At 36.5% G+C, this 26,126-nt stretch overlaps 1 long non-coding RNA gene across 1 annotated transcript; it reads right to left on the bottom strand.

Moving 5' to 3' along the window:
- Positions 1–9,816: 9,816 nt before the first annotated feature.
- LOC307184127 lies at positions 9,817–24,317 on the bottom strand. The gene is made up of 3 exons (XR_013827660.1): positions 23,794–24,317; positions 22,832–22,904; positions 9,817–9,896 (listed from the first exon to the last, which is right to left on the bottom strand). It is a non-coding gene; the product is annotated as an uncharacterized lncRNA (long non-coding RNA).
- Between the last annotated feature and the right edge of the window lie 1,809 nt (positions 24,318–26,126).

Genomic DNA, 26,126 nt, shown 5'->3' on the forward strand with positions numbered 1-26,126 from the left:
GTTTTTTTTTGGTGGCATCTTTAAGGTTTTCTATAAATAGTAGCATGTCATTTGCAAATAGTGACCGTTTTACCTCTTCCTTTCTTATTTGGATGCTTTTTATTTCTTTACCTTGTATGATTTCTGTGGCTAAGACTTCCAATACTATGTTGAATAAAAGTGGCAAAAGTGGGCATCCTTGTCTTGTTCCTGATCATAGAGGAAGAGCTTTTTGCTTTTCTCCACTGGGTATGATGTTAGCTGTGGGTTTGTCATATATGACAAACCTACCTTTATTATGTTGAGGTAGGTTCCTTTTATACACACTTTTTTGAGAGTTTTGATCATAAATCGGTGTTGAATTTTGTCAAATGTTTTTTCTGCATCTATTGAGATAATCATGTGATTTTTATCTTTCATCTTGTTAACGTGGAATATTACATTGATTGATTTGCAGATATTGAATCATCCTTGCTTCCCTGGGATAAATCTCACTTGATCATGGGTTATGATCCTTTTAATGTATTGTGAATTCAGTTTGCTAATATCTTGTTAAGGATTTTTGCATATGTTCATTAAAAATATAGGCCTGTTATTTTTCTTTTTGGTGGTATCTTTGGTTTTGATATCAGGGTAACACAGCTTTACAGAATTAATTTGAAAGTGATCCTTCCTCTTCAACTTTTTTGAATAGTTTGAGGAGGACAGGTATTAACTCTTCTTTCAATGTTTGGTAGAATTCACCTGTAAAGCTGTCTGGTTATGGACTAGTTTGATGAGAAGGTTTTCTTTTAATTACTGATTCAATTTCACTAACTATTAATTAGTCTGTTCCGATTTTCTATTTCTTCCTGATTCAATCTTGGAAGATTGTATGTTTCTAGAAGTTTACTCATTCTAGGTTGTCCAATTCATTGGCATATAATTTTTCAAAGTATTGTTATAATCCTTTGTATTTCTGTGGTGTCAGCTGTAATTTCTCCTCTTTCATTTCTAATTTTATTTATTTGGGCTCTCTTTTTTTCTTGATGAGTCTGGCAAAAGATTTGTTGATTTTGCTTATCTTTAAAGAACCAACTATTAGTTTTATTGATCTACAAAAGGTTTTGGTTTTTCAGTCGTTTCACTTATTTCCATTCTGATTTTTATTATTTCCTTCCTTCTGTTAATTTTGTGCTTGTTCTTCTTTTTCTAGCTCTTTTAGTGTAATGTTAGATTGTTTACTTGAAATTTTTCTTGTTCTCTGAAGTAGGCCTATATTACTATAAGCTTCCCTCTAATACTGCTTTTTGTTGCATCCCATAGATGTAGGTATGTTGTGTTTCTGTTTTCATTTGTCCCGAAGTATTTTTTTTTATTTCTGCTTTGATTTCTTCATTGACTCTTTGATTGTTTAGTAGCATGTTTGTTTGTTTGTTTTTCCATTTTTCTTCTTGTGATTGACTTCTAGCTTCATACCATTATGGTCAGAAAAGATGCTTGATATGATTTCATTTTCTTAAATTTACTGAAAATTGTTTTGTGTCCTAGCATGTTATCTATCCTGGAGAATGTTCTGTCTGCATTTGAAAAGAATGGGTATTCTACTATTTGAATGGACTGTTCTATATATATCTATTCAGTCGATCTTATATTATGTGTCATTTAAGGCCAAGTTTTCCTTAATGATTTTCTGTATGTATTTAGGCATACCTATGCTGGATACACAGATGTTTATAAGTATTATATCCCCTTGTTAGATTGATCCCTTTATCATTATGTAATGCTCTCCTTTGTCTCTTATTACATTCTGGTTTTAAAGTCTATTTTGTCTGATATAAGTATTGCTACCCCAGCTTTCTTTTCATTTCTATTTACATGGAATATCTTTTTCCATGCCTTTACTTTCAGTCTGTGAATGTCTCAAGATCTGAAGCAAGTCTCTTGTAGGCAGAATATATATGGGTCATGTTTATCCATTCAGCCATACTATGTCTTTTGATCGGAGCATTTAGTCCATTTACATTTAAAGTAATTATTGATACATACATATTTATTGCCACTTTGTTCATTGTTTTCTGATTATTTGTGTAGATCTTCTCTATTTCTTTCTTGTTTTCTTGCTCTCTTCCCTTGTGATTTGATGACTATCTTTAATGTTATGTTTGGATTCCTTTCTCTTTATTTTTTCTATATCTATTGTAGGTTTTTAGTTTGTGATTACCATGAACTTTATAAATAATGACATATATATGACATATATATATAGTTGTCTATTTTAAGTTGATCTCAAGTTCAAATGTGTTCTAAAAACCCCACATTTTCATTCCCCTCCCCAAGTTTTATGTTTTTGATGTTATATTTTACATGTTTTTACTTTGCATATCCCTTAAGTACTTATTATAGGTATAGATGCTTTTACTACTTTTGTCTTTTAACCTTCCTACTAGTTTTATAAGTGGTTGACTACCTTTACTGTATGTTTGCCTTTACCAGTGAGAGTTTTTCTTTCATAATTTTCATATTTCTAATTGTAGCCTTCTCTTCTCCACTTAGAATAATCCTGTCAACATTGCTTGTAAGACCAATTTAGTGATGAACTTGTCTAGCTTTTGCTTGTCTGTAAAACTCTAAATGATAATCTTGCCAAGTAGAGTCTTCTTGGTTGTAGATTTGTTTTTCCTATCACTAATTTGAATATATCATGCCACTCCCTTCTAGCCTACAAAGTTTCTGCTGAAAAGTCAGCTTATGGTCTTCTAGGAGCTCCCTTAAACATAACTAGCTGTGTTTCCCTTGCTGCTTTTAAGATTCTCTTTATCTTCAATTTTTTCCATTTTAATTATAATGTCTTTGTGTGGACCTCTAGGTTCATCTTGTTTTGGACTCTCTGTGGTTCCTGGACCTAGATGTCTGTTTCCTTGCCAAGTTAAGGGTGTTTTCAGCTATTATTTCCTCAAAAAATTCTCTGCCCCTTTCTCTATCTCTTCTCCTTCCAAGACCCCTATAATGTGAGTGTTAGTGCACTTGATGTTGTTCCCAAAGTCCTTTAAACTATCCTCATTTTTTAAAATTCTTTTTGCTTTGCAGCTTGGGTTATTTCCACTAATCCATCTTCTAGATCACTGATCCATTCTTCTATATCATCTAATCTACTGTTGATTCCTCTAGTGTACTTTTTCATTTCAGTTGTATTCTTCAACTCTGATTGATTCTTTTATGTATTTTCTCTTTGTTGAAGTTCTCACTGTGTTTATCCATTCTTTTCCCAAGTTCTGTGAACATATTTATGATCATTACCTTGAACCTTTTTTTTGAGTGGATTACTCATCTCCATTTCTTTAGTTCTTTTTCTGATGTTTTTGTCTTGCTCTTTCATTTGGAACATATTCTTCTGTATCCTCATTTTGCCTAATTCTGTGTTTACTTCTTTGTATTTGGTAAGTCTCTTACATCTCTCAACCTTGGAGAAGTGGCCTTATGTAGTATATGTCCTCTGGGACCCAGTAGCATGCCCTCCTCTAGCCACTAGAGCCAGATGCGTAAAGAGTGCTCCCTATGTGAGAGCTGCATGCACCTTTCTGTTGTGGTGGTGCTGACTGCTGCAGGAACATAGGTATGCAGGGCTGACACCTGGCCCTGCTGGCTGCATGACTGTGGTGTGTGTGACTGCTGTAGGAATACTGCAAGTGGAGTAGGCCCCCAAAGTGACTAGTTGTAAGGAACAGTGTTATGTTACTGCTGCTAGTGGGCAGAGATCCTCAGTTCACAGTCACTGCAGGTGTGCTGGTGGGCGGGCAAGACCCTAGCATGACCGTTGTGACCTGGTGTTATATAACCACTGCAGGCACACTGGTGGGTGGGGCAGGCCCCTGGAGGTAATAGTCTAGGGGGAGTATTCCAAAATGGCACCCCCCCCCCAGTGCAGTTGTCTGCAAGATAGAATGAGATCACAAAAATGGCTGCTGACAGAATCTCAGTCCCCAGGGGGTGTTCCAGCTGCCTCCTACCTCTCTTCAAGATCAGCAAGTGGCACCTTTCAAACTGCTGCCTCTGCACTGGGACTCAAAGTGAGAGAGCTTCTGCATGTGCCCTTTAAGAGAGGAGTCTCAGTTTTCCACAGCTGTTTGGCTCTCCTGAATGTAAGCCCTGCTGGTTTTCAAAGCCCAGCATTTTGGGGGTTCATATTCCTGGTACAGGACTCCCAGGCTGGTGAGCCTGATGTGGGAATCAGACTCCCCGCTCCTCAAGGAGGACCTCTGTTGTTGTAATTTTCCTTCCACTTTTGTGGTTCACAGCACTGCGGGGGGGTGGGAGGTCCTGACTAGCTCATATCCCCACCCCTCCTACCCATTTTATTGTGGCCCTTTCTTTTTATCTTTAGTTGTGGAACATCTTTTCTTTCTACTCTTCAGGTCATTCTCACAGATGGTTGCTCTGTAAGTAGTTGCAATTTTGGTGTGCCCATGGGAGGAGGTGAGCTCAGGATCTTCCTACTCTGTAATCTTGATTCAGACCCAGAACCAGAAGTTTCTGACCGCTGTGGGAAAGAATGGCATTCCTGATGGAGAAAGGTACTATCTCTGAACACATAAAATAAGGAGAGGTGCTGGGCATGTACAGATGAGCCACTAAAGTCCTGTTTACCATTCAGATCTCAGTCTAGCCATTGTTCCCTCAGAGAGGCCTCTCTTGATTCCCTGGTGTTAGTTTCATTACTCTGTTCACATATCCTGTAGACTCTTCCTAAATTGATAAATATTTGTATTCTCAACTTCACTGTGTGAACCTTTAGTGCAGGGAGTGTACCTCTCTTATTCCCACTATCTTAAGTAAAGTGGGCCCTCACTAAATATCAATTGGTTACTAGACTAAATAATGATCACTTTACTATCAGACATAAATGGCAAATCAGTAATAATAATAATATTTAGTGACTTCCCTGGTGGCACAGTGGTTAAGAATCCTCCTGCCAATGCAGGGGACACAGGTTCAATCCCTGGTCCAGGAAGATCTCACGTGCTGTGGAACAACTAAGCCCATGCGCCACAACTACTGAGCCTGCGCTCTAGAGCCTGCAAGCCACAACTACTGAGACCACACACCACAACTACTGAGGCTTGCGTTCCCTAGAGCCCGCACGCTGCAACTACTGAGCCCACGTGCCACAACTACTGAGCCTGTGTGCTGCAACTACTGAAGCCCATGCACCTAGAGCCCATGCTCTGCAACAAGAGAAGCCACTGCAATAAGAAGCCTGCACACCGCAATGAAGAGTAGCCCCAACTCACCACAACTAGAGAAAGCCCATGCGCAGCAACGAAGGCATGATGCAGCCAAAAAATAGATAAATAAAAAAATTTAAAAAAAGAAAACTTTAAAATAAATAAATAAATATTAATAATATTTAGCTTTATGTTCCCCCTCTTTTTCTCTCTTTTCATTAATACACTTCTTCTATTTATGGGAAATTTATGTATGCTTGCATAAACCTTAAAAATATTTCTGTAATGCCTTATTTTCTGGACAGAAAGAAACCAGGTCTATCTTTCCCTTCCCAGATTCATTTATGTTGACTGGGGAGGTCAGTCAATCATAAAGCCTAATTAGCATGCTACTCTCAGCAGCCCTGAGTGCTGCTGAAATGTCTTTCATTCATATCAACATCATCATTTTAGTAGAGGCTATTAAACAAATAACATAATACCTGGTGAAATAGCTTAAAATTAAGACACAATTCAGCCAACATAATTGCAATAAACTGGAAAGATACATGGATAAAGGAGTATCTTATTCATTGGGGCTCTTCCTAAAAACAAAGACGCAAATTTTTAAGAGAGAGAAAAACAATTTACAGCACATATGAAACAAGTCCTATTCAATCAATTATGACTTTCTGGTTATTTCCCCCGAGTAGCTGTGAATGCAGATTTTAAAATATTAATCAGCTTCAACCTCCATTTATCATGCAGGACAGATGGAAACCTCAGATATAAATGTTATTAGTCATGATTCAGGTCATTTGGAAAACTATCTTCTGGAGCTGGCATGCACTGGTCAGAGATTAGAACAAATGTGATTGGACAGTGGAAAGCAAAATGATGTCATTGGTTAAGTCATCCAAGACAGGTGGTCTGCAGGCTGTACCTTAATTCCCATACCATCTTCAATCTGTCAGATAAAATTAATGACTCACTCTAAACAACAAATGACTGTTGTTTGGGGCTATAGAACAAATTCCTTTGCAAGGTCACTACATATGAACACCACATACTTTGTTATTCTCTGACTGAGATAATCAAGAGAGCAATAACAAATTTGAATCTGACATTGCAGTCCTACCACTGTGCCATTAGGAAAGCAAGAGAATCGGGACCTTTTTATATAAAGAATAAGGCATGGTTACATTACTACAAGGAATAAATGACTTAAGAAAAGAAATTTGATTCTCAGATATATGGTTTAGAAATCAGACACATAGAAGAAAGCCCCATTCCTAAAATGTTGACATAGTAATGGAACCTGCTATAGTATTGAAAATTTATTTCCACAAGAGTCAAGGAATTTAAGGCTATAGCATACGGTGGCACATAGATTTTTTTCAAGCATTTTGTCATCTATCTCAGCACTGTACTCAGATACAATGAGGGGGGGTAGCCCAAGTTTTCCAGCTACAAATTGTTGATTTTTTTTCAGGAACAAATGGACTAGGTAACTGACTATGGCTTTCCCATCATGAGAGTTCAATCACAGGCCAAACGACCACTTACCAGAGATTTTAGGTATAGATACCGTCTTTAACATCTCTTCCAACTCTCATATCTAAGACTACCAAATCATCCTGTACTTCTACATATCATACATAGCTCTTACAATTATTACTTTAATAGCATTCTTCTTGTAAGTACCGTGAGGTCAGGAGCTAATTCTACCTTGTTCATTGTTGTGTGCTCAGAGACTAGCACAGTGTTGTCTAACAGATAAGGTGTTCAATAAAATATTGTTCATTAACTGACAAGTCTTATAAATCTAAAAAAGGGTGATTGATGAATTGTTTTAAAATAAAATTAGCATGACTTCCTCATAAATTTAAATGGAAGGTATTTTAAAGAAGGTTTAGATTATTGTGACTTCCAAAGTTTCAAGTTAAAATATATGGAATTTTAAGCTGACTTCATGTTTCATTATTACAGGGCAATAGCTCTTTATAATAATAAATATCATATCTAGTTTTCTATCCCACTCCTAGTAAAAACTAGTATGTATGTGTGTGTGAAAAATATATACGAGAGAATATATATGAAAGAATATATATATATATATATAGAGAGAGAGAGAGAGAGAGAGCGAGAAAGAGAGAGGGAGAGAAAGAGAGAGAGAGAGAGAGAGAGAGAGGGAGGGAGAGAGAAAGCATAAATAATATAAATCAGAGGTCAACCTCCAGGCCGCAGACCCGTTGGCAGGCTGGGACGCAGAGCAGGAGGTGAGCGGCAGGCGAGGGAGTGAAGCTTCATCTGCCACTCCCCATCACTCGCATTACCACCTGAACCATCCCCCTCCCCCTGCCCCATCTGTGGAAAAATTGTCTTCCACGAAACCGGTCCATGGTGCCAAAAAGGTTGGAGACCGCTAATATAAATAGAGGCAATTGTATCATTCTAAAACTGTCTATTTCCCTTGACTTGTCATTGAAATTATAAAATGTAATTAAATATTTTCTAAACAAATAAATGTGATCTTCCAAATAAATAGTGTTGTTACTTCTGTCAAAGTTCTTCTGAAGGTTTTGGAAATTTTTGATAAATTTGCAATCATAAAAAATAACGATGCCATCAAATTAGGTATGATTAATATTGGGAGGAAAATCATGAAATCTAGAAAGATTCTGCCTTCAGATTATTTCACAACTGACTTCAATTTCCCATATAATTTTCATGAAACTAAAAATCAGAACTGTACAATACAGTGTGACTTATTTCAGAAGATGACAGTCATTACTTTGCATACTCAAAGGAGAAACAACTGACACATTCAAAAGACTGACAATGAAGACATGTTTATGAATTTTAACTTAAAAGGTGCACATTTTGAATACATAATTTTTATTATTCTCTTCTTTCACTGAAATTTTTTTTCAAATACCACATTGACAGCATTGATTGTATAACTCAGGGATTTCCCACTGCTCCAACATCAAGGGCTGCAAACCCAAGGCTCATAGGTGGAATGCCTGCAGACAGATGTGTCTGTAAAATTAAATGCCTTTACAAGGGTCATGTATGCACCAGTGTGCTACAGTTGGTATCACTTCCCATTTTTTACTCTAGCCTGACTCACACATATGCATAATCTCCCTGGCACTTTCTGAGGGCATTTGATTTTTTGATCCCAGACTTTGACAAACCCCAAGAAATAACAAAATGTTTTTTCCCTTTATTCAATCAACCATCATACTTCACATATATATATATATATATATATATATATATATATATATATAAAAAATTACTTGCCTTCATGGAAATAATGCAATGCTCCAATGATGGTAAAAATACTCACTAATGCAACATAAAAAATTCAGAGCAAAATGCATATAACAGATAATGAAATTTAGAAAGATTACACAACATCGAGGCCATGTTTTTTATGTAATATATTATTTAGTGCTCAAAACTGTGAGAAAGGTAATATCATCTTCCCCATTTTGTGGATGAGAGTAATAATGTTCATCGAGATAAATATCTTACCCAAGGTCACTCAGCTATTAGATGGCTAGAATGGAATTCAACCTAAGTGCATTGACTACGTATCTGCGCTATTAATCACAGTAATATTGTATGTGTGTGCGCACATGTGTGTGTGTGTGCATGTGTGTGAAGAGAGAGAGACAGAAAGATACCGCATATATGGAAGAGCAAGTTTTCCTTTCTTCTACCTAATGGTTTCTTGAAGAAGGTAGATTTTGACAAATGTAACACCCTCCAGTTACTTTATGCTGAACAGATCAGTGGCTGAACAAACTTCAATGACCATGCAGCCATTTGGCTGGCCAGAATCTTCAACATCATTATTAGATGGTGTGTCAAACTGTATTATAACACACTAGACTGTATTAGAGATCTTTATTGCTTTTATCTTTATTGCTTTTTTTATTGATGTGATGTACACCAGAGGACATAATGCCTGAAAGTGTCACAAACATAATTTAATACAGTGACTTGAAAGAAGTAAGTTGGAGAAGGTATGAAAAAGAAAGCAAGAGCTTGTTATACAGCAAGAATTGACCGACATATTCTATAATTAGTTTAATGACAATTTTTATAACATTTTCTATATGGAAGCACTCCAATATTTTTGTCATTCTAGTAATACGAAAATTCCTTATTAATCGAGTAGATTTAATTAGCCAGAACTATAGCAGAAAATGTATCACACTTCAATTTTAGTAATATGTAGCTTGATTGTTCTTATGGAATAGCATGAGTTATACATGAGATAACCAGCACAGAATGATCAAGAGAATAAATCCTGGTGTCAAATAGCTTGCTTGACACCAGCATTTATTTCTAGGTTCAGACCTAGAGTTTGAACCCTGGTAGCACATTTTTTTTCCAGCTGTCTGATATTGGAGGCATTATTTAAATTTCTCAAACTCCAATTTTTCCATCTCAAATAATATCATTCAATTGCATGCTGTTAATAATAAATATCAAATTATATAAAGCAAGAAAAGTACTTACATGGTAAATACCAGTCATCATAGCTGTTATTAAAATAGAATGATACACATGGTAATACCATTAAAGAGGTAGGAATGGGAAGAGGTTATAATGATTAATTTCTGTAAATCAGACTTACCACCAACCTTGCCTTCCCTCTGAATATGAATTTATGATTCCTGGTTGGCCTGATGTGATATGCATCTGCAGGGTGATTGCCTATTGGAATGCAAGTTTAACTGTTAGTTTTGAATGACTGGACTCAGAAAAAGTATTAACCACAGAACAACAGGTTTTTTAGAAATAAAATAAATATAATAAAATATAAAGAGATTATTTTCTAGTTTCAGGTAAGATGCTGCAAGCACCCTTCATCTTGCCTCTCTTACTGAATACATCTATAAATCCTAGACATAATGGATGAAGCAGCTATCTGCTATCAGTATTCTCTTATCTGGTTTCAATTAAGTCCCAAATCGGCAAGTGGGCATCAGCACAAACAAGAAGCTGAGGAGAAGCCTTCAAGCCTGGTGGGAGGATTAGGGAAGGGGCCTAATGCTCAGAGAGAGAAGTAGATAGTTCTCTCTTTTCTTCTCATTGTCTCTTGCTCCAGCCCATGATGACTCATGAGGGCTTAAAACTATGGGGGAGGGGAAATATTCCCTCTGATAAATGGAACCATGGACCCAAAATGTGGGGAGTATACCGACTGCTTTTATGTCTCTTTATTATTCCACTGTTTGGCTCCAGACATGATTACATTCAGGTAGGGAAATGAATGGAAGAACAGGGTAAATAAAATCCCATACTTCAAGCCAGAGGATTCCCAGGGAATCAGAAAGTACCAGTACAATTACAAAGAGGGAGAATATTGGGAAATAATCCTTATAAATGAGCTTATGATCTACTGAACTCACCACTGAGCTGTGCATATATGATTTTAACCCTAAACAGTATACCATAGACTTTGAAAAGAAGTAAGATATAGAACACTGTCTAGATCTCAGACTGGCCACTGGGTAGCATACACACGGGGCAGATACAAATAGCACTGAAAAGGCTTTAAAAACAGAACTGATATTGTAACCACAATCAAAAGGAGGCCAAATTGGAACTTGTGATCTGAGTGGCATCATGTGTCTTTCCTGCTAAAACAAAAATGTAAACATTCCCAATTAATTTTAAGAGACTTGATGTCTCGTAATACAAAAAGCAAAATGTCCATGATACAATCCAAAATTACTTGGATATGAAGAACCAGGAAAATCTCAATTTGCATGGAAAAAGACAATCAACATATGCCAACACCAAATTGACAGGACTTGCTTGACAAAGATTTTAATGAAGATATTGTTTTAAAACTTGCAAAAAAATAAAGACAAAAACTCTTGAAATGAATGGAAAGCTAGAAAGACACTACAAAGAAACAGAAGTTACATAGAAAAATCAAACTGAAATTTTCTAACTGAAACAATAATCAAAATTTTAAAATATCATTTGATGGGCCCAGTAATAAGACAGAGCTGATAGAGGAAAGAGTAAATAAACTTTAAAAGTGATCAACAGAAATTATGCATTTTCCTTAACAGAGAGAAAACATTTTTTAAAAACTTGACCAGAGACTCATGGCCCTGTGGGGAAACACCAAAAGGTCTAACGTTTTTGTCATAAAAGTCTCAGAAACGGGGGAGAAAAGTTGGTGCAGAAAATATGTTTAAAGAAATAATAGATGAAAACATCTCAAATTTAGTAAAATTTAAACATACAAATTCAAGAAGCTAAAAAAAAAAAACAGTATTAACCCAAAGAAATCCGTGATCGAGACATATCATAATCAAACTGTTGAAAACCAAAGATAAAACACAGCCACAGGAAAATGTTACATTACTTCTAACAGAAGAATGATTTGAGAAAGTCGAGGATTTCTCATCAGAAACATGAAAGCCAGAAGGAAGTGGAATGACATTTAATTACTGAAAGAAAAAAAAAATTGCAGTCGAGACATCTATAGTCAGCAAAAGTATCCTATAAATAAAAAGGTGAAATAGAGACATTCACAAATGAAGAAAAACTTAAGTAGCCAGGAGAGGGAAGCAACCTAAATGTCCATCGACAGATGAATGGGTAAAGAAGATGTGGTACATGTACAGAATGGAATATTACTCAGCCATAAAATGAAACGAAATTGAGTTATTTGTAGTGAGCTGGATGGACCTAGAGTCTGCTATACAGAGTGAAATAAGTCAGAAAGAGAAAAACAAATACCACATGCTAACTCATATATATGGAATAAAAAAAAAATGGTTCTGATGAACCTAGGGGCTGGACAGGAATAGAGACTCAGACATAGAAAATGGACTTGAGGACACAGGGAGGGGGAAGGGTAAGGTGGGACGAAGTGAAAGAGTGGCATGGACATATATACACTATCAAATGTAAAATAGATAGCTAGTGGGAAGCAGCTGCAGAGCACAGGGACATCAGCTCGGTGCTTTGTGACCACCTAGAGGGGTGGGGTAGGGAGGGTGGGAGAGAGACGCAAGAGGGAGGGGATATGGGGATATATGCATACATATAGCTGATTCACTTTGTTATACAGACCAAACTAACACAACATTGTAAAGCAACTATACTCCAATAAAGATGTTTAAGAAAAAAAAAAAAAGGACGTAGAAAATTCAGAGCTAACAGACCTGCTTTAAAATAATTACTAAAGGAAGCACTGCAGGCAGAGGGAAATAATACCAGAAAGGAAGTTTTAAATATTAGGAATAAAAGAAAAGCAATGTAGTTAATAGCTGGGTTAATATATTAAACTATTCTTTTCCCTCTCGAATTCTTTAATATATATTTGATGGTTGAAAGAAAAAACTACATTTCTGATAACTATAAAAATTTAAGTATGTATTTTTAAACCCTAGAGCAACCAATTAAAAAATCCATTCAAAGAAATATAAATACAATACATAAAATAAAACAGTTTAAAAAATGTTCAAATAAAAGCAAGGGGAGATAGAGAAACTAAAAATGAAAGAAACTATCAGAAAACAAATAATAAAATGGAAGCCCTAATTACAAATGTATAAATAGTAACATTAAATATAAATGATCTAAACACTACATAAAGGACACTGATTGTCAATAAGGATTTGAAATAAAATGACTCAATTCTATGCTCTGTGCAATTATCTCACTTCGAATATAATGTTATAGGTGAATTAAAAGTAATAGGATGGGGCTTCCCTGGTGGCGCAGTGGTGAGAGTCCGCCTGCCGATGCAGGGCACACGGGTTCGTGCCCTGGTCCGGGAAGGTCCCACGTGCCGTGGAGCGGCTGGGCCTGTGAGCCATGGCCGCTGAGCCTGCGCGTCCAGAACCTGTGCTCCACAATGGGAGAGGCCACAACAGTGAGAGGCCCGCGTACCGCAAAAAAAAAAAAAAAAAGTAATAGGATGGAAAAATATATACCATGCAAAAATTAATCAAAAGAAAGATGGAGTGATTATATTAATATCAAACAAAGTAGACTTCAAAGCAAAGAGAAGCATTGGAATAAACAAGGACATTACATGATGACAAAAGAATCAATTCAGCAAGAAAACTTAACAGTCCTAAATGTGTATTCATCTCACCATATACCTTCAATTACATGAAAAACTAGCAAAAGTAAAATGAGAAATTAGAAGGATTTCCCTGGTGGCACAGTAGTTAAGAATCAGCCTGCCAATGCAGGGAACACAGTTTCGATCCCTGGTCTGGGAGGATCCCACATGTCATGAAGGAACTAAGCCTGTGCGCCACAACTACTGAGCCTGTGCTCTAGAGCCCGCAACCCACAACTACTGAACCCGTGTGCCACAACTACTGAAGCCTACGTGCCTAGAGCCCATGCTCCACAACAAGAGAAGCCACTGCAATGAGAAGCCCGCATACCACATTGAATAGTAGCCCTCACTCGCCACAACTAGAGGAAGCCCATGCACAGCAAAGGAGACCCAATGCAGCCAAAAATAAATAAAAAAATATATAAATTTATTTATTTAAAAAAATGAGAAATTAGACAAACTCACTGATAGAGTTGAAGACTTCAACGGTAGTTTCTTATTGATCAATAGAACTAGCAAACAGAAAATCAGCAAGATTATAGTACTGATTAACACCATCAACCGATAGGATGTAAGCTGCAATCTACAGAACATTCCTTCAATATAGGCATAATACCCATTCTTTTCAAATGCACATGGAACAATTGCTAAAATATAACATATCCTGAACCATAAAGCAAATCTTAACAGATTTAAAGGAAATGAAATCATACAAAGTGTGTTCTCTGTCCATCATGGAATTAAACTAAAATCAATAATTTAAAGATACAATGTTAAAATATCCAACATTTGACAACTAAACAACCCATTTTTAAATAATCCATGGTTCTAAGAGTAAGCTTCAAGGAAAATTTGGAAATAATCTGAACTAAATGGAAATGAATCTACATATTATCAAAACTTATCAGATGCAGGTTAGGGAGTGCTTAAAGGGAAACTTATAGTATTAAATGTTTATATTAGAATAGAAAAACATCAATAACCTAAGCTTCCATTCTAAAAGACTAGAAAAAGAGGAGCTGTATAAAGCCAAAGAAAGCAGAAGAAAGTAAGAAATAAAATTAAAAGCTCTCCAGAGATGAAAGGCTCTTAGGCAAGTATGGATGCATCTACTAAAACCATCCATGAACTCACCTTTCCAAATAATTTAATTGGCTGTATAATCGGGTGCCAAGGCACCAACATTAATGAGATCCACCAGATGTCTGGGGCCCAGATCAAAATTGCCAATCCAGTGGAAAGCTCTTCTGGTAGGCAGGTTACTATCACTGGTTCTGCTGACAGTATTAGTCTAGCCCAGTATCTAATCAATGCCAGGCTTTCCTCTGAGAAGAGCCTGGGTGCAGCTAGAACAGTCTAGGTTCATTCATAAGCCCTTTCTGCTGTTCTCCCATGATCCAATTGTGTAATTTCTGGTCAGTGATTCCAAGTTTTAAATAATTTCTAAGTGTTCAGTTTCTACACAACTTTATCACCTTCTAATTTAAAAACCACATTCTCTGTTCAGCTGTCATTGCTGGGATCCATATTTAGTTTTATAATCTTTTCCCTATTTTTAGCTTTGTTTTTGGTTTTTGGCTCATGAATTTTATTTCTGTTTGTGGATAAGGAATGTAAGAGTGGAATGTTAATAAATGTCAGTATAGTTCTATAATGTCAAGAATTTAAAAATTAAAAAATGGATTGGTTAAAACATGCTTCATATTTGAAAAAGCTGGGAACTACTATCTTAAATAGAATAGAAAATAGAAATAGAAATTAATGAAATAGAAAACAAAAACAATAGAGGAAATTAATGAACCTAAAAACTGATCAATAAAATTGATAAAGTTCTAGTAAGACTCACAAAAAAAAAAGACAGAAGACAAAAATTCCCAATGTGGAGAAAAAGAGAAAGGATATCACTACAGAGCATGTAGACATTAAAATGGCAATTATGGGACATTATAAATAACTCTATGCACATAAATTCAACAACTTAGATAAAATGGACCAATTCTTTGAAAACCGTAAACTACCGAAACTAATCTAAAAGTAAATAAATAATCTGAACAGTTTTATAACTACTAAAAAAATTGAATCAACAGTTTAAAATCTTCTTAAAAAGAAATCTACAGGTCTGAATTGTTTTACTGGTGATTTCTACCAAACAGTTAAGGAAGAAATAACATTAATCCCATAAAATATCTTCCTGAAAACAGAAGAGTAGAGACTACTTCCCAACTTATTTTATGAAGCCCAGCATTAATCTGACACTACAACTGGGCAAAGATAGGATAAGAGAGACAACTACCTACCAGTATTCCTCATGAGTAAAGAAGAGAAAAAATTCTCAGCAAAATATTCACAAATTAAATCTAGCAATATATTAAAAGAATAGTAAACCACAACTAAGTGGAGAATTATATTTAGGATGCAAAGCCTGGTTCAATATCTGAAAAGCAATCAGTATAATCCACCACATTAATAGTAGAGAAAAAATTATATCACTTCATGCAGAAAAAGCATTTGACAAAATTCAAAATTTATTCATGATAAAAACTCTCAGCTAACTAAGAATAGAAAGGAATTTCTTCAGTCTTATTTTTTAAAGTATTCACAAAAAAACCTACAGCAAGTATCTTACTTAAAGGTGAAAAACTGAATGATTTTCCCCTAACACTGGGAACAAGACAAGAATGTCAGTTCTCACCACTCCTATTCAACATCTTTCTAGAAGTCCTAACCAGTGCAACAAGACAAGAAATAGAAATTAAAGGTATACAGATTGGAAGGGAAGAAATAAGATTCTTCCTACTCAATGATAACATGATTGTCTATGTAAAAAATATCATAAGAAATTTATTTTTAAAACTCCTAGAACTAATTAGTAAGTAAAGTAACATCACATGATATAAGGAAAACACATATCGATTGTATTTCTATATATCAGCAATTAGAAATTGGAACAATTATAAACCAAAATTAAAAAACTGTATTATGCACAATATCTCCAAAAGTATGAAATTATTAAGTATGAAGCTAATAAAACATCTGAATTTTGAAAACTGAAAAACACTGATGAAAAAATTAAAGATGTCCTAAATAAATGAAGAGATATACAGTGATTATTACATATTAAAATGATTTAAAATTTTAAATTTTTGACAATATCGAGCACTAGTTTGGATGTGGAACAACTGAAACTCTCATGCATTGCTGTGGGAATGCAAAGTGAAACAGCCATTCTGGAAAACAGTTTGACAGTTTCTTACAAAGTGAAATATGTATATATTTACCATACAACCTAGCACTTCCACTCCTAAGTATTTACCCTAGAGTAATGAAAACATACATTTACATAAAAACATTTTCATAAATGTTTTCAACAGTTCTACTTATAATCCTCTAAAACTGGGAACAACCTAGTGTCCTTTAATAGGTTAATGATTAAACAAACTGTGGTACATCTATGCAATGAACTCAGCAGTAAAAAAGAACAAACTTAATACAATGTTTTGAATGACTCTCAAAAACATCATGGTGAGTAAATTAAGCCAGTCTCATAAGGCTGTGTACTTTACAATTACATTTTTATGATATTCTCAAAAAGACATCTATAGTGACAGAGAAAAGAATATTGAGTGCCAAAGTTTAGAAGTAGGGGCAGGGTATTACTACAAAGGGATAGCAGGAGAGAGATTTTGGGAGTCACAGAGCTATTCTGTACCCTGGCTGTGGAAGTGTTTACCCAAATTTATATAATTCACAGAGCTGTATCTCCCAAAAGTTAATTTTAAAGATTAAATGAAATTAAAATAGAGTGGGATCGGGCTTCCCTGGTGGCGCAGTGGTTGAGAGTCTGCCTGACGATGCAGGGGACATGGGTTTGTGCCCCGGTCCGGTAAGATCCCACATGCCGCAGAGCGGCTGGGCCCGTGAGCCATGGCCGCTGAGCCTGTGCGTCAGAGCCTGTGATCCGCAACGGGAGAGGCCACAACAGTGAAAGGCCCGCGTACCACAAAAAATTAAAAAATAAAAAATAATAAAATAATAAAATATAGTGGGATCAACAGAAGCTACTCATATTAGTTAGGGATATTCTCGGCCTCAAAAAATAGGAAGGTAAACTAATATTGACTTAATCAGAAAAGGTTTATTTTTCATATCTAAGAAGTCCCAAAATAAGCAGTGTCTTATGTGATTAGCTGCTTGAGAATTCTGTCAAGACATAGGCACTTTCTATTTGCAGATCATTATCCTTAGCCTGTTGACTTTTTATCCTCCTGCTACTGTTGCCTCTCGACCAAAATATAGCCACTCGAGCTTCAGGCATTAAGATTTTGCTTAAGGCTGGAAGAGGGGGTTGAGAAGAAAGTCATATCTGCCCTTGCTATCAAGAAATCAATGCCTTTCCAGAGACCCCCCACTTTAGCAGACATCTCTTTACATTTCATTGGCCAGAACTGAATCACTCACCTACCACTGTACCCTGATAGCGTATCCAATCACTCGTGAAGAATTTAGGGATTACCTGAATTCAATAAATCATGATTAATCTCCAGGAGTTGGAATAGAGGCCTACTGCCCTAAAAGTAAGCAAAACGTACAAGAAACTATCTGCTTCTGCTAATTAAGAGTATGAACTAAAAATTTCTCATTTGTCATTTCCACATGATATATGGAATTTTTTAAAACTACTTCACTTTTTTTTTTTTTTTTTTTTTTGCGGTACCGGGCCTCTCACTGTTGTGGCCTCTCCCGTTGCGGAGCACAGGCTCCGGACGCACAGGCTCAGCGGCATGTGGGATCTTCCCAGACCGGGGCACAAACCTGCGTCCCCTGCATCAGCAGGCAGACTCTCAACCACTGCGCCACCAGGGAAGCCCAAGGCTACTTCACTTTTAAAGAACATTCCTTTTCTCTAATTAAAAACTTCATTTCAGATCTTCATCACAGTGTTCTAATATATCCAGCCTATATGATAAAAAAATGCATTTTGGATAAGGTTAAATTTATTTCCCATCAAAGACTTTAAAAACATTAAAAAAGTGTGCAAGAATATATATGCAGAGCAACTACTGCTTTGAACAAAGTTGATACAAATATCTGACAGAAATGTTTAACAGGCAAAATGTTTTCACTGTATGTGCAAATCTTTTTTAAAATTTTCTTTCATGTAGTTTTCAACTACCTTAAGAAAGAGTATTTTCTTTAAAAATGCCTGAGTGCCAATATCATTTGTTTAAACACTGCATGATAACAGGGCATTGTCAAGTAAAGGGCATCTGAGAAAAGCAATAGAGAGGTGAGAACATAGGCTCACAAAATTCACATTTCCTTTTTATTTTAAAAGCCTGCATTTCTTTTTTCGTGCAGCCCTTGCTCTCATTTTCATCTTTCATGCTCTGTGCAAAATTTCCAACCAGAGAAGAAACATTTGGTACTTTGGGTTGTTCGTTCTTTTATAGCCTTGCTGATCTTTGCATCTGGCAGCTCCTTAAATTTTGTGGTTTCCCATGGAGTATGCAAAACTCAAAGAAAGGTGTATTTTAGTCTAAGATGGTGTCAGAGAACAATATCAAGTATTCATGTAAGTGCCTGCCAGTGCATCAGCATTTAAAAAGCTCAGATGGAAATCCAAATGGAATTCAAACTCTTTCTTTGGATCTTTTATAAGTCATCTTGCTAACGTAATACATTAAAAAAATAAAAAACAACTAAGCTCTACTGAGCCGTGTACAGATAAATGAAATGTAAACTGCTAAACTACATGCTGTACCAGCTGTAAAAGACAGGTACAGTGTCTAGTTACTTTCCCCTTAGGGAAATACAGGAAGCTGTTCTGAGCAATTTCTATTTTCTCCTAGCCCTCTTCAGAAGATGACAAGTTTCTTTAAGGATGGCAACCTATTAAAAGTAAGATGGATGTGACTGAAATTTCACTCATCATCTAGAAGAAGCCAAAAAATTAAAATCTCATTCTTCCTGCTCCCAGCCCAATTTCCAGCATTTGGTTGAGGCATTCTATGAGGAGAGAATGAGGATGATTCTCTGCATGCATACACCCAAAGAAAGATAATTGTACTGACAACACGTTCAATGAATAGATTTATCTAGGTAATGTCTTTGCAGGAATTTAACCCAATACCATAGGTTAGGTTTTGTTCCCAAAATGTATTTTGTAAAGTTATAAAATTACTTGTCTGTTTCTGTGATTTATAAGCCCAACAGTTTACTTTAATGTGTAATTCACTATATTTTAAGATAAATTGTAAAATTCCCAGCACTTCCTTTCACTCTTAGAAGATTAATTTAAATTCAGCTTCATCAAGAAAATAGCATCTATCAGATATAAACTTCCATAAATTGATTACTTTTCATTCTTACCTACATCTGTTTCCTCTAAACTTTACCTTTAAGGCTTCTGCCTCAAAGGAGAGGGGGGTGGATATTAATTTGCAAGACAAAGAATCCTTCTTACAATACTCAGCCTTCGCTGGGATTTTATTCAGTGTTTTATATAACCTCTCTGGTAAAACTCTGCTCCTTACTCCCACTACTCAAATGTTGCCCTTTCAAAACATAATATTAATTTGACATTATTACTGCCTTCCCTTTATTTCTTTTACTCTCAAATTCCTGAAATGAATGGTGAACATTCTGTGATTCAGCCTAAGAGAAAATACTTTTCTCTCTGTATTATTCATCATAAACAATGTTATCTACTGTTAAGTGTGTGCACCTGAACATGCACACACATACAAACTCACACACACACCTCACTCATGTTACTATTCAGTACAGGTCAGCTCTACATATAATAGCCATTTGGAGACCAAGGCTTCTTCCATCTTGTGAAACAATCATGGAGGAGAAAGAGAGATTAATATTGTGTTTTTACAATGACTATCCTCACTTTGTATGTCAATAATGCAATGTTAAGTGTGGAGAGATAGGAACCTAGTTCAGGATGCTGTAGGATAAAGGGAAGAGGCACAAGAGACCTACTAGTTGTCATAACTAGATATAAGGTCCACCTCCTTTGGAAAGCATATCCAAAGCCCCAAATCTACCAGTCCCTGAGTTCAAACCCACTATTTACCAGGTGTATGACCTTGAGCAAATTAGTTATCATATCTTCAATTCAATGTCTTTATCTGTAATGTCAGTGTAGTAATAGCACCTACCTCAAAGGATTACCCTATGAATTACATGGATTACTATCCACAGGGTACTTAGAAACACACAAATCACAGAGTAAGCCATCTCTAAATGTTAGACTTTATTTTTCCATATTTTCCCCTAGATTATAAATTCCTTAAGTACTGGCACTATGAAACCTTTAACAGTGCCTGAAAAACAGCACTTGCTTAATAAATGCATATCAAATGTATAACATATATATATCTATCCAAAATCTCATGTAATAGACATATATGCAATATACATATATGTGATATACATATATATATACACTCATGTAATGCTTGCCTGAGTCCCATAAGATAAATATTTTTACCTCCATTTTAATAGATCAGGGAAAGGAGGTTAAAAGAAATTGTATAATCTGCCCAAAGTCATACAACTAATCAGAATTCAAATCCAGGCCTGTCTTTCTGTAATGTCTCTTTCCCACTACTGCACACCATCCAGGAGTAGATAAGTCAATTTACCTACCATACCACCGTAACAGCATTTATCACATACTAAAATCAATTTTTTATGTGAATCTTCTCCACTTCTGTGAATTATTCAATTGGCAGGCAACATGCTGTATTTAATTAGTGGCCAGTGTTAACATGGATCAAAATGGGAGCAGAGAACAAAGTGAATTAGAAGGGACAGCCAATTAATTTTTAAACATTTAAATGTTGTTTAAATCTGTGGTGAGAGAAGACACACAGACAACTCCAAGGTTTGTAGCTTAGCCATTAATTAAGATTTAGAGCCTTAGAAAAAGAGAAAGTTGAGGAAGAAAGATGTCTAGGCAGTGTTGTCAAGTAAGCAATAGGACAAATAGACTCAGTGCTCAGAAGGAGAGGTCTGCCCTAGAGACAGATTTAGGATTCATCATCATATAGGTAGAGTAAAAAACACAGGAAAGAATGAGTTCACCCAGAGATTTAAATGAGACTTCTTCTTTATAGTATATGAAAATTCAGGTAGCATGCAAGTCTACTGAACTCTTAGTAATCTAACATCTCTTACTCTTTCTAATGTATCACATAGTTCTAATGTATTCCTGAATATAATTATTTAAAGATCCTTCTACCTATTCTCCAACTCATCATTTCTTCAGTTGGATAATGATATTAAGAAGTATTAACTTACTTAAACAAGGAGGCCATTAGACTGAGGTGGCTCTAATGCATTAGCAGCCTCTGTAAGGAAACCAAAATCTAAGACAGTCAATTCCAGTAAACACATTTGTATCTGAGAAAAAGAAATTTATGAACAACCAATCACAAACAGGAAACTAGTCTTTCCCAAATAAGGCAACAACTTAAGCTACAGCCAATCAAACAATTTTCTTGCTTCACCACCACATCTGCTCTATAAAAGCCTTTCCTCTGGGTCCTGTCAGCAAAAAGCTCCTAACCACTTTTGGTTTGGTGCTGCTCAATTCAAATTGACATTTGCTCAAATTCTTGAAAATTCTAACATGCTTCAGTTTCTCTTTTAACAAAAGGAGAAATGTATAGCACAAATGCAGTACACTACATCCCATTTTAAAAACTGACCTTGATTACTGTCATCAAAGATGAAAGACTTGAATTTGGAGAAGTTTCTAGCAACTTCTAAATGAAGAATGAATGTGAGCCAATAAAGTATCAGTTAGTAGAATAAACCAAGTTTAGAATGTTAAGATGCCAAGGCTATTTGGACACTAACGACCACCTATCTTAAGTGGAAATCATTCTGTTTGTCCAGGATCTATTCTTTCTTCTGGCAAAAATACCTCAGTTTTTCTTTAAGGAAATAACTTTTCCCCACTGAGTACAGCCTTGTTAAGACTGTAAATCAAGGGGTTCAATTCTCCTCTGACCAATGGGTGGGTGGATGATCCCAGTTTGGTCAATAACATTTGGGTATCTCTCTACCCAAAACGGAAACTTGTTCAGAAAATACAACTATTACACAGTACACATACCAAACTCATTCTAAGGATTAAATACCGGCTTCTACCTCCCAGAATACTGTTCTATTTTGACCATATACTTCACTTTTCTATGTGCTAGAATATTCTTTACCAATCACAGGACATATAACTCACAAAGTACAGTAGTTGCCCTCCATTGACATTACTAAAGAGGAAATTTTTTTACTTCATTTGTATGACAACTATCTAGACAAAAATACTGAAATAAAGAAAAATAAACAAATAGCCTACAAATAATGGCTGTTTAAAAATAATATTTAAAATATTAGATGGTGTTGTGTAGGATCATAAATAGGGGAGGATTTCCAAAACACATAGCTAGCTCACAACCCATATCTACCTGCTATTTTGGCAGAAGTGATATAATTATCATTAGAAACAATTTAAATATACTTTCTTTTAATTCACCTGTAGCTGGTCTCCTGGGACAAATTCTAGACATCTTGCAGCTTGGACCTCCTTGCCGAGAGGATCAAATGCCCTAAGGATAATGAAACTGCGGTTAGTGTTGCTGCGGTTTTGGACGGCAGACTTGGGATTGGGGCCCCAGGGTTCCACACCATAGTCCCGAGTCACTGCTATGGGCCTTTAGTCCCCTATAAAGCTCTAGATCGACAGCATTTGCATGCACAGTTTACTTCCCCTTCTGGCCTCAGGTGTTTCCGCCGCTCCACAGCCTTTGGACCAGAGCCTGCCCCCTCCCTCCCCGGCTCCAAAAGAGTCCCAGCATTTTGGCGGACGGGGCATCAAGGAGAATTGGGATTTGCTTGATAGGCGGCAGGAGCCAGACTTCCTAAGTAAGAGTGTGAGACAAGAGGCCTCAGGCACCTGGTGCACCTAAGAGTCTGTCATTCCAGGACTCCCTGGCAGACCCCGTAGTCTCGCGAGATCCCAAAAGATCGCGTTTCCTCTCGGAAAAGCGGTTGGTCGCAGGGCGTGGGGACTGGTTCTGCCTCTGTTGGAGCTGCTTCTGATGCTTAGCGTATCTGCAACTGGGTTCGTCCTCTCCCTGCCCCTCCAAGGGACCTGCACTTACTCCCCCAATACGCCCAAGCCACATTAGCACACCCTGCTGGCTCCTGCTATGGGTTCCTGTTGCCTTCCCGGGAAGCCCAACACTCCACCCGCCCACCGCCCCTAGGCCTCGGCTCCACCCTCGGACATTAAAGGTGTTTTTTAAAAAAAGAACCATCTCCTGATGAAACGGCTTGGGCGAAGGAGCCAGCTCTCCATAGCAGGGTGCTGGCAGCGGGCTGGGTCAGAACGAGAGCAACGTCTTGAGGCTGTTCTTCAGCGGCAAGGCTTGAGGAGCAGTCAGTCTCCTGGGACAAATTCTCGACACCTCACAGCTGCCAGGAGGAACGACTGACCTCGAAGATAATGGAACCGTGAGTTCAGCTTGCTGCGGCCTTGGACCTTGCCAGACATAGACCTGCTCTCCAGGAGCCTGTGCCTGTATCCTGTGGCTTTGGCCTGGTGCCCTGGACTTCTGGAAAACGACAGACTCCGGTAGGTACATATGCAGTTCTCTCCCTAAACCGCGCCTCAGTTGTTCCCGCTCTTGTACCTCTGGCGGGACATAGTCCCATCTCTCACTCTTTGCCAGCCCCTAGGACAAATTACAGTCACAAGGTGACTCTGACTATTGGGTTGAGGAAGTTTCCGCGAGGATGCGTGTTTGTTTGCTAGGTGGCCTGAGCCTGACTTAAGAATGACAAGTCTGGGTAGAGTCACGCAAGCGCCTGGTCCAGCAGGTGGTCGTTGGTGCTGTCGGTATTTAGCTTCTTGCTTTGAGATGCCAGGTGAGAGAACTTCTCGTTGATTAGGTTGTGGTGAAATCGCTTTGACCTGGTCTCGCGAGATTGACCAGGTGCGAGTAAGGGCGGGAAGGCGCGGAAACCTGTTTGAAGGTGACACAGGCGGCCCGAATGAATAAGTGAACATCTAATGTGCTGAGGTTATTATTCGCATGGAATGGGGGGTAAGGGGGGAGTGTTCCCAAGATTTATAGCCAAAACAATAATTATTATTAAAAAATTTGTTTATACATGTAAATTAGGTAATCTTAAAAAGAAAACATACTCATGAATCATACCTCTGTATAAAAAGTAGACACACATGTAAACAATTATAATTTCATCACTATTATTCATCAGCATTTTAATTATTACTTTTTTATTATTACTATTATTTTTGAGGTTTCATAGTTGTAGCAGCAGTAACAAAACACCTCTCTAAAGTTTCTCTATACAAAAAAAAAAAATTCCCTGGTTTATCTATTTAGATTTAATTTAATAATCTAGTTAGCCATTTTAGATTAGTTATAGCTTGGATAACATAACCAATACTGCAGAATGAGATATTTGAACTTACTTGAAGATCTGAGGAAGGTAGTTAAGAAAAATAGCCTAACAGTAGAGAGAGGGGTGTCTAGACATACCAGATCATCAATCTTCACTGTCAGTCCCCAGGCAGAAGTCTGTTGTCTCTCACTCTGAGTAGAACAGTCACCAGTTGTTAACAAATGTGGAAAATTGAGATAGGAAAATTGTGACTCTTACTGCTTTTCTGTAATCACCAGACAAATTCCAAGAGTAGAAGACAATCAAATGGAAATTTAACCAGTCCTCACACAAGGTACTAAATGAGCATTGTTCCATGAAATAATCTTATAATGCAAGACTGGCTTTCTATAAAATGTCTAAAATTAGCTTTAGACAGAATAATTTTTCTTAAATCTCTCTTATTCCTTTGTCTTTTTTATTCCCTCTTCTTGCCTTGTTTTACCCTTTGTGCCCAATATGTATATTATCATCTCCTTATAAGTAGGCAGATTCATTTCTCAGGGGGAAATAAAATAGTTTCTAATATTTTATAAGCCTTCTTACCATTTCTTCTAGCTTTTTAGTTCTAAATGATACTGAAGATTATATATAATGCTTAGAATTTCTTTACTTTTTAAAAATATATAGAACAGTACCTAGAAGAAGATAACAATTACTCACCACCCAGATTTACCCATTCTTATCTTATCCTTTTGGATCACAGTTTTTTTTAAATTCCCTTTCTTATTTCTCAGCCTTATATTATTATATATCTCAGGCTTTATTTTCTGTTATATATATCCATTTTTAGCATGTTCTTAAGTATGATTCTATGTTTGAGTCCAGTATTTTTGGCTTGTCTTTGTTAGAATTCATGGCCTCTATTTTGATGTTTGTTTTTAATACTGAGATTTGGTTATATATCCTATACTAAGGATTCTACCTCACTAGAGTTGCCAGACCTAGCAAAGAAAAATGCAAGATGCACAGTTAAATTTAAACTTCAGATAAACAATGTATTTTTTTTAGTATAAGAATGTTCCATGCAATACTTGGGTACGCTTGTTCTAAATAATATTCATTGTTTATCTGAAATTCAAGTTTAACTACACATCCTGTAGTACATAAAAATATAAGACAGTTAAATTTTAATTTAAGATAAACAATGAATAAATGTTTATTATAAGTATTTTATCTGGCAGCTCTATACTCTACCAAGTTTAGAATGGGGGTAGAGTGCAGGGGTAGGCCAATCCTATGGGAGAAATACCACTGGACTTTGGATCATTTCCCCAATTCAGAATGTAGCACTGGAACTTCAATTCCAAAGGCCTATTATTTCCTTCATTTCTACTGGCACGGGTCTCCACTATGCTTCT

Source organism: Stenella coeruleoalba (assembly GCF_951394435.1).
Source record: "Stenella coeruleoalba genome assembly, chromosome: 3".
Taxonomy (NCBI): Eukaryota; Metazoa; Chordata; class Mammalia; order Artiodactyla; family Delphinidae; genus Stenella; species Stenella coeruleoalba.